General features: G+C 36.2%; 1 long non-coding RNA gene across 8 annotated transcripts in view; it reads left to right on the top strand.

Annotated features, from left to right (window-relative positions):
- The window catches only part of LOC308632264, a 167,755-nt gene that overhangs the window by 139,057 nt on the left and 12,229 nt on the right, over positions 1–16,469 (top strand). The window contains exons 4-5 of one of the 8 annotated variants that reach the window (XR_014018464.1): positions 1,469–1,504; positions 6,198–6,632. The exons of the other annotated variants lie outside the window; for them this stretch is intronic. This is a non-coding gene — a long non-coding RNA (uncharacterized lncRNA). The remainder of the gene's footprint in view (positions 1–1,468; positions 1,505–6,197; positions 6,633–16,469) is intronic. 8 annotated transcript variants of the gene reach the window in all.

Below are 16,469 nucleotides of genomic sequence, written 5' to 3'. Positions count from 1 at the left end.
GTGTTCAGTTTTTTGAGTTCCTTATATTATTCTGAATATTTATCCCCTATCTAGAGAGCAGGTATAAAAGATTATTTCCCATTCTATAGGCTCTTTCTTCATGTTCTTGTGCAGAAGTTTTAAAATTTGATGTTGCATCAGTTATTGGTTCTTGGTTTCATTTTTTATACTTTAGAAGTCCTGTTGATTGCAAATTAGTACAACCACCCTGGAAAGCAGTATGGTGATTCCTCAAAAAACTAGAAATGAAACCATCATATGACTCAGCTATCTTACTCCTTGGTGTATATCCAAAAGATCTAAAATAAGCACATTATAGGGATACAGCCACATCAATGTTCATAGCAGGGCTATTCACATGCCAAGCTATGGAATCAGCCTACGTGCCTGTCCACAGACGAATGAATAAAGACAATGTGGTATGTATACACCATGGGTGTTTCTCAGCCACAAAGAAGAATGAAATTACAGCATTTGCTGGTAGATTGATGGAACTGTAAAACATAATGCTAAGTGAAATAAGCCAGATGCAGAAAGTCAACGATTGAATGTTTTCTCGTAGGCAGAAACTAGATCAAAATAGGTGGGGAAAAAAAGAAAGAAAGAAAAAACGTGTACAAAAATCCCATGAAAATAGAAGAAGGATGAGTGGAGTAGAGGAAGGGAGTTGAGGGAGAGGGAGGAAGGACAGATAAAGGGAAGAATAGTGGAATGAATCTGATCAAACTTTCCTATGTACATATATGAATATATCACTGTGAATTTCTCCATTATGTGTATCCATAATGTGCTAGTTTTAAAAAAAAATGTACATAAAATAACAAAGATCAGTAGAGTAGAGGAAAGGGAACATGAGAGGGAGGTAGGGAGAAAAAGGGGGAATTAGTGGGGATTAAACTGGAGCAAATTATATTTAATACTTGTATCATTATATCAAAATGAATTCTAATATTATGTATATCTATAATGAACTAGTAAAAATATGTTCAAAAAGAGAGGATTTAAAAACAACAGTTGGATTAGTATTAGAATTGAATCATGATATCTAGATAAAAATGAAGGGTACTAATGTCTGCCTGTTTTCTCAGGGATGTGGTTTGGGATTTCTTGATTTATTCAGTTAGGATTTAGAATTAAAAAAAATTGGTGAAAACTTAGGGTTTTTTTAAATCTACCCAATGTCTTTATATTTGTATTTTACCAAATATTTTATCAAAATTTAACTCTTCGTGGTTCCACTTGGATGTAAATGATTTTCCCAATAATTAATAAGACTCCAAAACTGAGGAAAAGAGAGCTGTGGGTAGTTTTAGTGTCACTCTTTAAAATTTTACTTCACAAAATAAGGAGAAAAGGAAAACTGCCCAACTAATTTTAGATGTTAATGTAATATTAGTTCCACAAGAGAATTATAAAAGCATTTCTTAAAATTATGTATGGAAATCTTTTTGTTTGTTTTCTTTTGCAGTGTTGGGGATCAAGCCTAGGACCTAATGCATGAAAGGCAAGTGTTCAACACCCCCAGCTCTGTATGTGAAGACTACAGAAACATATTAGCCAATTAATATAAATATGTATTAAAAACAGTTCATTGTGATCCAGTAGGTTCATCTCAGAAGTGGACAATGTTTAGCGTAGGAAAAATTCCATCAATGTAATGTAATACATTAATTGATTAAAAGAGAAAATAGCATCAGTATCTCAACTGATGCAGAAAATGCATTTATTAAAGTTCAACCCCATATTTATGATTATTTTAAATAAAAACTCTCCAAAAGTCAATAAAAGGAGAGGGACTTCTGTTTTTAGCTACTGTTGAGTAAAAAGGATTAAAACTACCTTCCCACTTTAAACAATAATAAAATCAATTAAAATATATGAAACAGTGGTTTTCAGACATAGGGAAATAGGCAGCATTTCCCAATAAGCAAGTTCCCTCATTTAACATAGGAAGGAGGAACCCAAATACAGCCCGGTAATTGAGGAGGCAGAAATCATAGTTTGCAGAGACTGAAGCATCTAGAATTTTCACACAGAATACTGGAAAGGAGAGGTTTGAAGAGAGGGAGATCTGCAGAGGGTCCCCTCAGGTCAGCTGTTGTCTAACTCTTTTTTTTTTTTTTTTTTTTTACATTTTTTTTATTGGTTGTTCACAACATTACAAAGCTCTTGACATATTTCATACATTAGATTGACATGGGTTATGAACTCCCAATTTTACCCCAAATGCAGATTGCAGAATCACGTCAGTTACACATCCACAATTTTACATAATGCCATATTAGTGACTGTTGTATTCTGCTACCTTTCCTATCCCCTACTATCCCCCCTCCCCTCCCCTCCCATCTTCTCTCTCTACCCCATCTACTGTAATTCATTTCTCTCTTTGTTTATTTTCCCATTCCCCTCACAACCTCTTATATGTAATTTTGTTTAGCAATGAGTGTCTCCCTTCATTTCCATGCAATTTCCCTTTTCTCTCCCTTTCCCTCCCATCTCAAGTCTCTGTTTAATGTTACTCTTTTCTTCCTACTCTTCCTCCCTGCTCTGTTCATACTTGCTCTCATTATATCAAAGAAGACATTTGGTATCTGTTTTTTAGGGTTTGGCTAGCTTCACTAAGCATAATCTGCTCTAATGCCATCCATTTCCCTGAAAATTCTATGATTTTGTCATTTTTTATTGCTGCATAGTACTCCATTGTGTATAGATGCCACATTTTTTTTATCCATTCATCTATTGAAGGGCATCTGGGTTGGTTCCACAGTCTAGCTATTGTGAATTGTGCTGCTATGAACATCGATGTGGCAGTGTCCCTGTAGCATGCTCTTTTAAGGTCTTCAGGGAATAGTCCGAGAAGGGCAATAGCAGGGTCAAATGGTGGTTCCATTCCCAGCTTTCCCATGAATCTCCAAACTGCTTTCCAAATTGGCCACACCAATTTGCAGTCCCACCAGCAATGTACAAGTGTACCCTTTTCTCCACATCCTCGCCAGCACTTGTTGTTGTTTGAATTCATAGTGGCTGCCAATCTTACTGGAGTGAGATGGTATCTTAGGGTGGTTTTGATTTGCATTTCTCTGACTGCTAGAGATGGAGAGCATTTTTTCATGTACTTGTTGATTGATTGTATATCCTCCTCTGAGAAGTGTCTGTTCAGGTCCTTGGCCCATTTGTTGATTGGGTTATTTGTTATCTTATTGTCTAGTTTTTTGAGTTCTTTGTATACTCTGGATATTAGGGCTCTATCTGAAGTGTGAGGAGTAAAAATTCGTTCCCAGGATGTAGGCTCCCTATTTACCTCTCTTATTGTTTCTTTTGCTGAAAAAAAACTTTTAAGTTTAATTAAGTCCCATTTGTTGATTCTAGTTGTTAACTCTTGTGCTATGGGTGTCCTATTAAGGAATTTGGAGCCCGACCCCACAATCTGTAGATCTGAGCCAACTTTATCTTCTATCAGACGCAGAGTTTCTGATTTGATATCAAGCTCCTTGATCCATTTTGAGTTAACTTTTGTGCATGGCGAGAGAAAGGGATTCAGTTTCATTTTGTTGCATATGGATTTCCAGTTTTCCCAACACCATTTGTTGAAGATGCTATCTTTCCTCCATTGCATGCTTATAGCCCCTTTATCAAATATAAGATAGTTGTAACTTTGTGGGTTAGTCTCTGTGTCCTCTATTTTATACCATTGGTCCACCCGCCTGTTTTGGTACCAGTACCATGCTGTTTTTGTCACTATTGCTCTGTAATATAGTTTGAAATCTGGTATCGCTATACCGCCTGATTCACTCTTTCTGCTTAGAATTGCTTTTGCTATTCTGGGTCTTTTATTTTTCCATATGAATTTCATGATTGCTTTATCTATTTCTACAAGAAATGCCGTTGGGATTTTGATTGGCATTGCATTAAATCTATAAAGAACTTTTGGTAATATCGCCATTTTGATGATGTTTGTTCTGCCTATCCATGAACAGGGTATATTTTTCCATCTTCTAAGATCTTCTTCTACTTCTCTCTTTAGGGTTCTGTAGTTTTCATTGTATAAATCTTTCACCTCTTTTGTTAGGTTGATTCCCAAGTGGAAATTATTTTGAAAATCTATATTCCAATAAAATAGAGGATAGTGAAGACATCGATAAATTTCTTAAGTCATATGATTTGCCTAGACTGAGTCAGCAGGATATAGACAATCTGAACAGACCAATATCAATAGATGAAATTGAAGAAGCCATCAAAAGACTACCAACCAAGAAAAGCCCAGGACCGGATGGGTATACAGCGGAGTTTTACAAAACCTTTAAAGAAGAATTAATACCAATACTTTTCAAGTTATTTCAGGAAATAGAAAAAGAGGGAGCTCTTCCAAATTCATTCTATGAGGCCAACATCACCCTGATCCCGAAACCAGACAAAGACACCTCAAAGAAAGAAAACTACAGACCAATATCTCTAATGAACCTAGATGCAAAAATCCTCAATAAAATTCTGGCGAATCGAATACAAAAACACATCAAAAAAATAGTGCACCATGATCAAGTAGGATTCATCCCTGGGATGCAAGGATGGTTCAACATACGGAAATCAATAAATGTTATTCACCACATCAATAGACTTAAAGATAAGAACCATATGATCATCTCAATAGATGCAGAGAAAGCATTCGACAAAGTACAACATGCCTTTATGTTCAAAACATTAGAAAAACTAGGGATAACAGGAACTTACCTTGACATTGTAAAAGCTATCTATGCTAAGCCTCAGGCTAGCATCATTCTGAATGGACAAAAGTTGAAGGCATTCCCTCTAAAATCTGGAACAAGACAGGGATGCCCTCTATCTCCACTTCTATTCAATATAGTTCTCGAAACACTGGCCAGAGCAATTAGACAGACGAAAGAAATTAAAGGCATAAAAATTGGAAAAGAAGAACTTAAATTATCACTATTTGCAGATGACATGATTCTATACCTAGAAGACCCAAAAGGGTCTACAAAGAAACTACTAGAACTAATAAATGAATTCAGCAAAGTGGCAGGATATAAAATCAACACGCATAAATCAAAGGCATTTCTGTATATCAGCAACAAAACTTCTGAAATGGAAATGAGGAAAAACACTCCATTCACAATGTTGTCTAACTCTTGATCCATGTGTGTATATGAGGAAACAAAGTGAGGCTGTGGACAGAGCCACTAGAAAAATACAGGCAGGACAATCCCCAAAGCTCAGACCGAGCTGGGAAGAGTTTGTATATCTAACTGAAGTATGGAAAGACCACATCATATACAAGGTATTCAGTAGAATCCGCAATAGGGTATTGCTCTAGCAAAGGATTAAATCAACTTGATATTAAAGAGTCTTCCATATCTTCTCCATCAAGAGTTCTGAGGCAAACCTCAAAAATAATTAAATAGATTTGAATTATCTGTACACAAGAACAAAAAACAATATGCTTTTTAAGAACCAACAAAATTTAGCAACAGTAATGTCTGGAAACCAACCAAAATTTACCTGGGAGTTATTTGTCCAAGAGAAATGAAAACTTATGCCCATACAAAAAAGCATGCATTCAGATATTCAATGTACTTTAGCCACAGTAGCTCAAAGTGGAAAAGACAATCCAAACATCCACCAATATGGTGGTGGGATAAACAGAAGGGTAGCACATCCATATAATGACTAGAATTCAACAATTAAAAAGGCAGGCAGTATTGATCCATGTAGCAACAAAGAACAAATTCCAAAATCATTGTGATAAATAAAGGGAGCCAGACACAAAAGAATACATGAAGTTTCATTTAGAGGAAATTCTAAAACAGGCAAAACTACAACAATATAAATCAGATCAGAGGTTTCCAGGGACCAGGAGTTATGGAAATGGATTGAATACAAAGAGGTTGTACCTCACCTCAGGGTACAACTTTTCAGGGTAAGCAAGAAGCTCTATATCACAATTGAGGTGATGGATACATTGCTGTATAGAAGGGCAAATCTTATCAAAGTGTATCCTTTAATGATTACTAGGTATAAAAAAGCACACAAGCATAATCTTTACCCAGAAGAATATCAATCCATAGAAACAGATCCAGAAATAATGGACATGATAGAACTAGCAAAGATCATAAGCAGCTTTTTATAAATAGAAAATATATATATTTTCTCTCTCTCTCTCTCTCTCTCTCTCTCTCTTTAAGGAGGTAGCAGAAACTCAAGAACTATTCTTATTCCATTCAGAATGAACAGAAAGAACATCAGGCAAATGTACCTCATAATAAATTTCTGATAACCAATGACAAGAGGAAAACAGCCAGAAAAAAAGAGACACATGTGAACAGAGAAGAACAAAGAAAAAAAATGATAGTAGATTGTAAAAGAGAAAAAAAATCAGGAAACAATGGAAAGTCACTGAAAAGTACTGAAAGAAAAGAAACCATCAACCTAGAATCTTATACCCTGTAAAAACCTCTCTCATGATTGAAAGGAAAACAAAGTTTAAATAAAGTCAGATACTATTCATTGCCAGCAGACCTGCACTACAAGAATTATCAAAGGAAGTTCTTCAGGAAAAAGGAAAATGACACCAGACAGAAATTTTTGATCTACACAAAGAGATAAAAGCTCCAGCAATGGTAAATATGTCAGTAAGTCTAAAAGGTATTTTTTCAAAAACTTTAAACTCCTTAAAAAGATAATACACTATTTGAAGCAAAATTATTAACTATGAATTGAGGGATTTTAGCATACGTGTAGGAAAAATCCTATATTTCATTATATGAAAACTAGTGAGAGTAAGACAGAAGAAAGACGATGTTGTATAAGAGTCTAACTTTGTACTTGAAGTATAGGATTACTTGAAGTTACAATATAATAAGTTAAAGGTATATATCATAACACCTATAGCAACCAATGAAACAACAATAAGAACAAACCCATAAAGAATGGATAATTATCCAACACTATGGGTAAGATGAAATGCTTACAAAGCTCAAATAATCACAAAGCTCAAATAATCCAAAAGATGAAGAAAGTATAAAAAAGCAAAGAGTAAATGGGACAAATACACAAAGACTAATAAGATGATAGATTCTAGTGGAAAGTACCAGTATCTACATTAAATATAAATGATCTAAATCCATCAAATAATAGGTTGTGACTGTCCATTTGGATGAAAAACCAAGAATCAATTATAGATTGCTTCAAAAACTAACTTTAAACACAGAGGCTACAGGTTGAGATAAATTAATGGAAAAACTGATATCTTTTGAAAACAAAACAAAACAATGATAACCCAGCTAAATTAACATGAGGCCAATAGACTTTAAATGGAGTAATATTACCTAAAGAGGGATATGTCATAATGATAAAGGAATTGACTAATAGGACAAAATATTGAATAGCCTAATGTGATAGCACCTTAAAATACATACAGCAAAACCAAGCAGAATTCAAAAGAGAAATAGGTAAATCCACAATTACACTGGGAAATTTAACATTATCAGTAACTGAAAAAAAAAAAAAAAACAAGTGGACAAGTAAAAACACAGATGTCACCAGAAAAATGCTGACATTAGAAAAGAAAACTGTCCTCAAATCAGAAACCTAAACCTTATGCTTAGGCATCTAGAAAAATAAAAGTAAATTAAACCCAAAGCAAGTGGAAGGAAGAAAATAATAAGACAAAGAAAAACAAATGAAATTTGAAAACAGATAAAAACAAATAGATGAAAATCAATGAAACAAAAATTTTAATTTTGAAAACATCAATAAAATTGATCAATTTTGAACCTGACTGAATATGAGGGAAAAAAGGGAGGATATAAGTCAGCCAATATCATCAAGGAAAGAAAGAACATCATTATACATACACAGAAAATACATAAAGAAAGGACACTATGAGCAAATCAATGCCCATAAACTTGATATCTTAGATGAAACATAAGAAAGTCCCTGAAAAAAATATGCAAATTCCCAAAACTCACCCAAGAAGAAACAGATTTCTTAATAGTCCTTTATCAGTTGAAGGATCTGAAGTCATGAGGAAAAGTCTTCCAAGAAAGAAAAGGTACAGGTGGCTTCACCAGTGAATTCTACTAATACTGGTGGAAGAAATACTCCACTTACATACTAAGTTTCCCAGAAATAGGAGTCGATGGGGGTGATTTAGAACCCACTTTAGGGGAACATCATTACTCTGGTAGTAAAATCAGATGAAGGAAAGAAACCCATGGACCAATATGCCTCATGAACATAGAGGAAATATCCTTTACAGAATACTGGTAAATTGAATACAGCAATATACAAAGGAAGATAACACATGATGACTAGTTTGTCATGAGTGTGAGAACTAACATTGGAAAACCATCAATCAATGTAATCCACCATATCAACACATTGAAGAACAAAAGCCATATGATGACTGAATTGGTGGCACATACCTGCAATCCCAGCTGCTTGGGAGGCTGAGGCAGGAGGATCGCAAGTTCTACCCAGGCTGAGCAACTTAATGAGCTCTGTCTGAAAACAAAAGAATAAAAAGGGCTGGGGATGTAGCCCAGTGGTAGAGTACCCCAGTGTACTGCAAAAAACAAAACATATCATCAACACAATAGATACAGAAAAAAACATTTGTCGAAACTCAACATCTACTCATGATACAATCTCCCAGCAAAATAGAAACAGAAGAGAACTTCTTAATCTTGGTAAGAATTATCTACCAAAACAAAAATCATCAAGCAAAACCAAGCCAACAATAATAAGCCACCTCCAGCTAACTTCATGCTTCATGACAAAAGCTAAATGCTCCCCTCTAAGACCTGGGACAAGGCACAAATTTCCTTGTCACAACTTTATTGACAAATATGCTAAAGATCCTAACTTGTATGTTAAGAAAGAAAGCTAAAAGGAACACAGAGTAGAAAGGAAAAGGTGAGATTATCTTTATATGTAAGCAACACAATAGTCAATAGAGTAAATCCTGAAGAATCTACAAAAATGCAGTAGAAAACTAAGTAAGTGTACAAAGGTAGCCAAAAACAAAGTCAATGTACAAAAAAAACCCCCACAATTTTTATTTGTATATACCAACAATGCGCAATCAGAAACTGAAACTTAAAAAGAACCATTGTAATAAGGAGCAAAATTATAAAATGCTTAAGGATACATTTAATAAAATATCTGCAAAGTCTGTACACTGAAAACTACAAAATATTGCTGAGAGATATTAAAGAAAATGTCATGATCACAGTTGGAAAAACAATACTATAAGGATGTTGATTCTCTGTAACTTGATCTACAGATATAAGACAATACTGATCAAAATTATGGCAGGTGCAACTTTTTTTTTCTGTGCAACTTTAAAAATTTACACTGAAATCATCTTATGGAAATGCAGGGAACTTAGAAGATCAAAAATAATTGTAAAAAGGAAAAATAAAGATGCAATTTCAAGTTCTATAAAGTAAAAAATAGTATATAAATTTCAAAGGATAGATATTTGCACAAGAGAACAAAAATAGAAATTCCAGTAGTGGACACATACATAAAAGATCATCTGATTTTTAAGGAAGTAGCTAAGGTAATTTAATGGAGAAATGGATCGTCTTTTCAACAAATCCTATGGAACAATTGGATTTCCATATGCAAAAAAACTGAACTTTGACCTTATGACTTCACACCATACACAAAAAGTAACTCAAAATGGATCATGTTCCTAATAAATGTAACATCAAAAGGCGTAAAACTTCTGGAAGAAAATGTGGGCAACTTCTTTTTATAACTTGAGTTAGGCATAAACCATAAAAGACAAAAAAATGATCAACTGGGCTTCATAAAAACTAAAATAGTTGTGTACCATGAGTTGAAATGCATTCTGCTACCATGTAGAACTAACTAGAACAAATAAAATATTAAAATAGTGTGGAGAAAAAGAAAGCAGGAGAAAGAACAAGGGATATCAGTGAGAGAGGACTGCAATTGTAAATAGTGTGATCTGTGAACTCTCCACTAAGAAGGTATCATGTTAAAACAGACTTGGAAGATGAATGAGTTAGCCATGTAGATATCTGCAGGAAGAATGACCCACACATGGAAATAACAACAAAAATTTATACACAAGGCAAAGGGTGCCTAGCATATAAGAAATAGATTCAAAGAGACCAGTGTGGCTAGAGCAGGGTGAGAAATGCAGAGGTAACTGTGAGATGGGGAAAGAGATCACTGGCGATCCTTGAGGGGAGAGGTAATGGGGACTTTAACCAGGGAAGTTGCAATGCTAGTGGGAACCAGTGGTCAGATGGTGAGTATATTTTTGAAGGCAAAAGCTAACAGAATTTCCTGCCCATTCAGAAGTGGAAATGAGAGAAAAATAGGACTGGGCAACTAGGCAACAGGAGAATGGAATTGCCATCTTCTGAGATAGAGAAGAGATACTGATGGGAAAGATCAGGAGTTCCATTTGGAAGGTGAAAGTCAGTGATGTGCATAAGACATCCAAATAGAGATGAGTCTGGTTTTCAGAGGAGAGGTCTGGGCTAGAGACATATACTTCTAAGTATTTAAACCCACAATTCAGCATGAGATCACCAAGGGAATGAGCAGAAATAGAGAAGAAGATAAAGAACTGAGCCTCTCTGGGCTTACAGCTAATAGTCCATTTCAGTACACAGCTTCCATATTACTTTCATCCCATGATCTGCCTTCCATACTTATGTTCTTAGTCAATGGAAACAAGCCTGAAGGGTTATACCATATACTGTGGACACCATACTGAAAACTCTCTTAGCCAACTCCTGCTCTAAATTCTCACTAAATCAAGGGTATTTGCAGCAGTGCAGCTTTATCTGCTGTATCCTCTCTGCCATTTATTGTATTCTGCATACCTTTTGATGTATAATGACTGTCAGAGGAGTGTAAGTATTGGCACTGGGCCTGCAGCAAAGAAACAAAGGCGGGTTGTCCTTGGGGGCATTAATTGCAAATTTTGAGGTCACAAGTGCCTTTGTGGAAGTGGCTAAGGAAATAAAGATAAAGGTTAGTGGGGGAAAGTAGAAGCTCTTTGATATTAGGAAATGTGCTATAAATACTACCGCAGCCTATGGGAATTGTCCAACAACTGTAATCAACAGTGGCTCAAAGATACTTTGAGAGGACACATTCCTAACCTCAGGAGATTTAAAAAGCAAAGAACAGCCATGGCCAAGAACAAATTCCCATAGGGACAATGAAGAGTGGATGCAGCTAGTGCTACCTATTCCAAACACAAGGAACCTGTCCCTCCACCCTACAGTAGCAGAACATGTGCCTATTAGATTGATTATAAATTAGCCTACCAATTTGCGTTTTGTTATGTTTTCTAATGGGCCAATATTTTACATTTTATATAATCAAATTCATGGATACTTTCTTTTTAAATTTCTTCCATAGTTCTGTAGCTTAAAAACAGTTCTCAAAAATTACTTCTAGTGTCTTAAGCATTAGTATTATGTTTAGCAATTGTATAATCTTTGTATTCCATTAATCAAAAGTTTCCTTTTTGTTTTTGGTGTCCTGCTTGTTAACAGTGACTTCCTCTTTGGCTGTGGGGATGGTCCTTCTGATATGAGGGATTGGTCGAAGTCCTCAACTTAAATGCAGACTCCTCTACCCGATCCATTCTCACCCTCACCACTGGAACCCAGTTGATCAAAACCCTTCCAGAAACAGAATGACTGATAGTATGTTAGCACTGAAGAAGGGCATGTCTCGCTTCAGGGACAAAGTTTATATACACAAAAGCCTTTTTAATTTTTTTTTAAAAATATTTTACCCAGGTGTTGAACCCAGGATTAACCACTAAGGAATATCCCCAGCCCATTTTATTTATTTATTTATTTTTATTTTAAGACATAGTCTTGCTAAGTTGCTTAGGCTGGCTTTGAACTTGCAATCCTCCTTCCTCAGCCTCCCAAGTTGCTGGGATTATAGGCATGAGCCACTATGCCTAGCACTCATTCCTCTTGAAGGGGCTGCTGCTCCTCAATATAATGATTGACTCACTTTCCAACCAGTTTCTTCTTCTCTCCTGTGACAGGCATAATTCCTCCAAGGACTTTCTTTTTTTTTTTAATATATTTTTTTGGATGTTGATGAATCTTTATTTTATTCATCTATTTAAATGCGGTGCTGAGAATCAAACCCAGGGCCTCACATATGCTAGGCAAGTGCTCTACCACTGAGCTACAACTCTGGCCCCTCCTCTAATAAGGACTTTCTGGCTTGTTTGTTCTTCTTAGTGATGTTAGGGTCTCTCTGAATTTCAGGACTATGAGAAACATACTTTTTTTTTTTTTGAGGCAATGGATTCACATGTCCATAGCTAGAAATCTTCTGAATGGAGCCTGCCCCCTCCTCTTCTGAAGGGCTCTGGGTAATGACAGAGCATGGAACCCTGAATCTAGCTCCCCATACCCCCATAGTGATATATGGCAGAATAAACTCTAGTCTTTGGGTTTGAAGAACACATCTGCCATCCTCTTCCATCCCTGGTTCAGTGTGTCACCCACAGCAATTTGTATCAATCCTCTGGGTCTTACTGTCCTCACCTGTCAAATGAAGTCAAGGAACTAAATATTTCTGAGGCAATATTTTGTGGTTCTGTGCTCTGGTTCCAGGAGAGAATCATGTCCTCATGCCTTAAGGTATTCACTGTGTGGAATGAATTAACTTTTCTTCTAGGCATCTAGGATGGCACTGATTAAGTACCAGCCTTGGGAGAATGAGAAAACAGTCACTCAAAACATTCTCTGTGTTCAGTAGTTCACGTAAAGAACCCTAGTTGCAAAATTGAATAATGCTTTGATAAATCAGGCATGGCTAGGGTTGTGTATATATCTGTCAATGTCTGTATGTATCTGTGAGTACCTCTTTGTGTATGTGTGTTTTGTAGGTGTTGAGATGGGAGGAAATTGCCTTTGATATAAACCAAATGCAGCCAGATGGTGAAATCTGCTTCTGTGCTCTCTAGCACAATGAGCTGTGGTCCTAATGTTCTTCTGGTGTTTCCTCCATAGGAAAAGTCCATTGTGGCAGTTCATTCCCACAATACAGATGTGTGGCCCAAAGTTCTCTTGGACCCTGTACATGAATGAATGTTTCATGACCAAAAGAAATGTATTCATGTGCAGATAAATATGGATAATGCAGAGTTTGACAAGTTTTTTTTTTACTCCAGACGTCTTGGGGCCTTTAGCATGCCAGATTCATTTTGCTATTCACAAAAGGGCTTTAGCAATGCATGCTAAATTTTTAATCTGTGAAACTCTTTCATTAAAGGATACTTTGCCAGACTAATGCTCCAAGACAAAGAATGAAAACCAATACACTATAGTTCCATGTGAACCATCCTTGGATTTTTAGTTAGGATTGAAATCTTGAACTAAATCTCAGTAAGTTTGGAAAATTCTCTTGATTGTAGAGATTGCATTGGCTAAAATTCCACTAAGCTAAAAGGTTGCTTTTCTCCCTGTAGGTGAGACTGGCCCTGTTTTGTCAATGAGGGTGCACATGACCTGTCTTTTAAGGCGCACCCCATTCCCCCTTCCAACTAGATTCTGTTATTTAGGTTTGGACAAGTTAAAGGCTCACCTGCTATTTTCTGAAAGAGCTCTTTATCATTTTCTTAAGGGTATAGGCAGAAGACTCACATTCTAGAACACCCCAAGAAGTAATCCCTACCCAAGGACCAAAGCTTTCTCTCACATAATGCTTCTTTCAGCTGTGGCTCCTGCTGTAAATCTAATCAGTAATCCCGACTTTATTGCATTATCCCAAATCCAATAAAACAATTACAAAAACAATAATAACAATGATAAAATAAGTGGAGTAGGTTGAATACATAAGCACTTCCATGGGCAAATCAAAGCAAAACCTGTAAATAAGCCTTATAAATGCAAAAGCTAGATTCGCATGAATATTGTTTCTCTAGATACTTCCTTGGATTTCAAGAAGTTGATAACTATATTTTAAGGCCAAAATGAAAACACTTTAAAAATGGAATTTTGCCCCTATGTCATAAGTGACAATTCAAACCTTAATGGTCTTTGACTTTTATTCTTTTGGTGGGGGGATACTGGGGAACTGAACTCAGGGGTATTGGACCACTGAGCCACATTCCCAGCCCTATTTTGTATTTATTTAGAGACAGGGTCTCATTGAGTTGCTTAGTTCCTCACTTTTGCTGAGGCTGGCTTTGAACTCGAGATCCTACTACTTCAGTGTCCTGGGTTGCTGGGATTATTACAGGCATGCGCCACTGCGCCTGGCTCTTTGAATTTTATTTTTAAAGAGATACTTATAGTTACTTGATCTGTCAACTCAAATTTTACATTTGAAATTATAATAAATTATCAAATTTGTATAGACACACAAATGCTAAGGCTCAAGAAGCAAAGGGTACCAGTAAACAGAAGCATTCAAAAAAAAAAAAAAAAATCTAACCCTCCTCCAGCTTCCCTGGACCAAGTCTGAAGGAGACATTAAAAGAGGCCTTTGATGAACAATTGGGGACCCGACCAAGAGGCCCAATTTCAGTTTCAACAAGTCATCAAATACTATATGAGTCAATTACATAAACATTGGAATTTCCCAACATCTGATTCCAATAGCAGGAGAGCAGCCCAGGTTCACAATGGAGATTTCTCAATAGGCAATGCCGTTTTCCAGGTAATTAAAACTGTTTGTACAGGAGAGTAGATTTATCTTCTGAAACCATTTTAGCACTAGTGCTCTCCTGAGTGGTATCAGTTGACACACTGCATAATCTAGAACAGACTAATTGCCGCATGATTTCTAATTTTTCTGCAGCCATGTAAATGAGCTGAAGTCTGCACAGGTGGAGCCCATTAGAGTGAATGATTTCCCTCTCATGTTGTTATCTTCATTTGCCGTTGTCTTATCAACTCCAAGTAGGAAATCCGCTGTCATGAAAAGCAGGCGAGGGAACAATGTCTGGCTGAAAAGTCTTGTTTCATTATTTTTTAATTCATACAGTCCTACCTGCTTAATGCAGTTTTCTGATTAGCATGCGAGGCAGCCAGTAATGCAGTTTTATTCAAATAAGGAGGCAGGGCTTTAATTTAAACTAAGAAATCATCTCCATTTCTTATCAGGGAACAAGGATTCATGATTCAATAATACATGAATTTAATAATGCATAATGGTAGACTTCACAGGTACTAAATAGCAATACCAGTGTGGGTTAGTATGCTCCATGGGTCGCCATCTGAAACTCCCACTCTGGTTTATCCACATCCTCTCCCTTCATCTCTTCCATTATTTCATTTCAGCAAAAGAGTTGCACCGTTTGCTTCTGACGCTGCCAAGAGCCCAACTCACAGGCTGCATCGTCACTTTACAGCCGTGTTTAATAGCTGTTAAGCTGCTGGACTTTAGCCTTTGTAAGAATTTCCAAATTGGACCCCAGGGAGATTTGAAAGGACTGGGAGGGAGAGAATTTAAAAAGGGAAGTAAGGAACTTCGTTCCCTACTACTAATTGCTTTTTTCCGACAAGGTATCTATCCATCGCCTCATTTTAGTGCGGAAGAAGTCTAGAGTGTATTTGCAATATCCAGGGCTGCATAATTCCTTTATAATTCTATTTGTGTTTCACAGTTCACAGATACTGGAGCCTGACACTGCCATGATAGTTCAGCTCAGCATTCCTTCCTTTTATGGTTTGTGTGATTCTTCTTTTTTGCTGTGGATTGCACATCATTCTGCCTGATCTTGAAAGGCAAATGTGCAAAGAATTCCAGGAGTCCCCGCTGAATTACCTGAGTGCTTTGACCCACAGGAAAGCCAAGTCAATCAGACATACATTGCTTTTCATCATCCATTTATTTGTTTTGCATTTTATTCAATTTAGAAAATTAGATAAAGCTGGTCCACTTCATTTTCGACTTCTTTCATCTGAACATAATGGGTTAAGCTTTTTTTAATGAATTTGGAAAATTTTATTTAGGGGGAAATTAAAATGCACATGTGAAATCTTGTTGGCACAAGTACACAAGCAAAAAAAATGTGCTAAGTTTGTAAGAATGATTAATTAAGATTTTAGAGGGTTCTTTTTGTGTGCTACAAAATGTTTCTCAACAAGCACAAATGCATGCTATTGGGTGGTCCAAATAAAACTACCTGGCTGGCTTCAGTGATTTTTTGTGAAACCAATGTGTAATGCGGTCAGTAATACAATGGATCAACTTCATTTTGTATGTAGCACTACTCTAATTTCATTGCAAGAGGGAGGGTATCTGATACCTTTGTATATCTCACACAGTTATTCATCAAAAAAAACATACCTATTGGGTTGGGATTGTGGCTCAGTGGTAGAGCACTCGTCTGGCATGTGTGAGGCACTGGGTTTGACAATCTTCAGCACTACATAAAAATAAATAAATAAACAACTAAATAAATAGTATTGTGTTCATCTACA

The sequence above is a fragment of the Spermophilus citellus genome (genome assembly GCF_964194105.1).
Source record: "Spermophilus citellus genome assembly, chromosome: 13".
Taxonomy (NCBI): Eukaryota; Metazoa; Chordata; class Mammalia; order Rodentia; family Sciuridae; genus Spermophilus; species Spermophilus citellus.
Note: the sequence above shows the minus strand (reverse complement) of the source record. Positions and strands in the feature narration are given on the sequence as shown.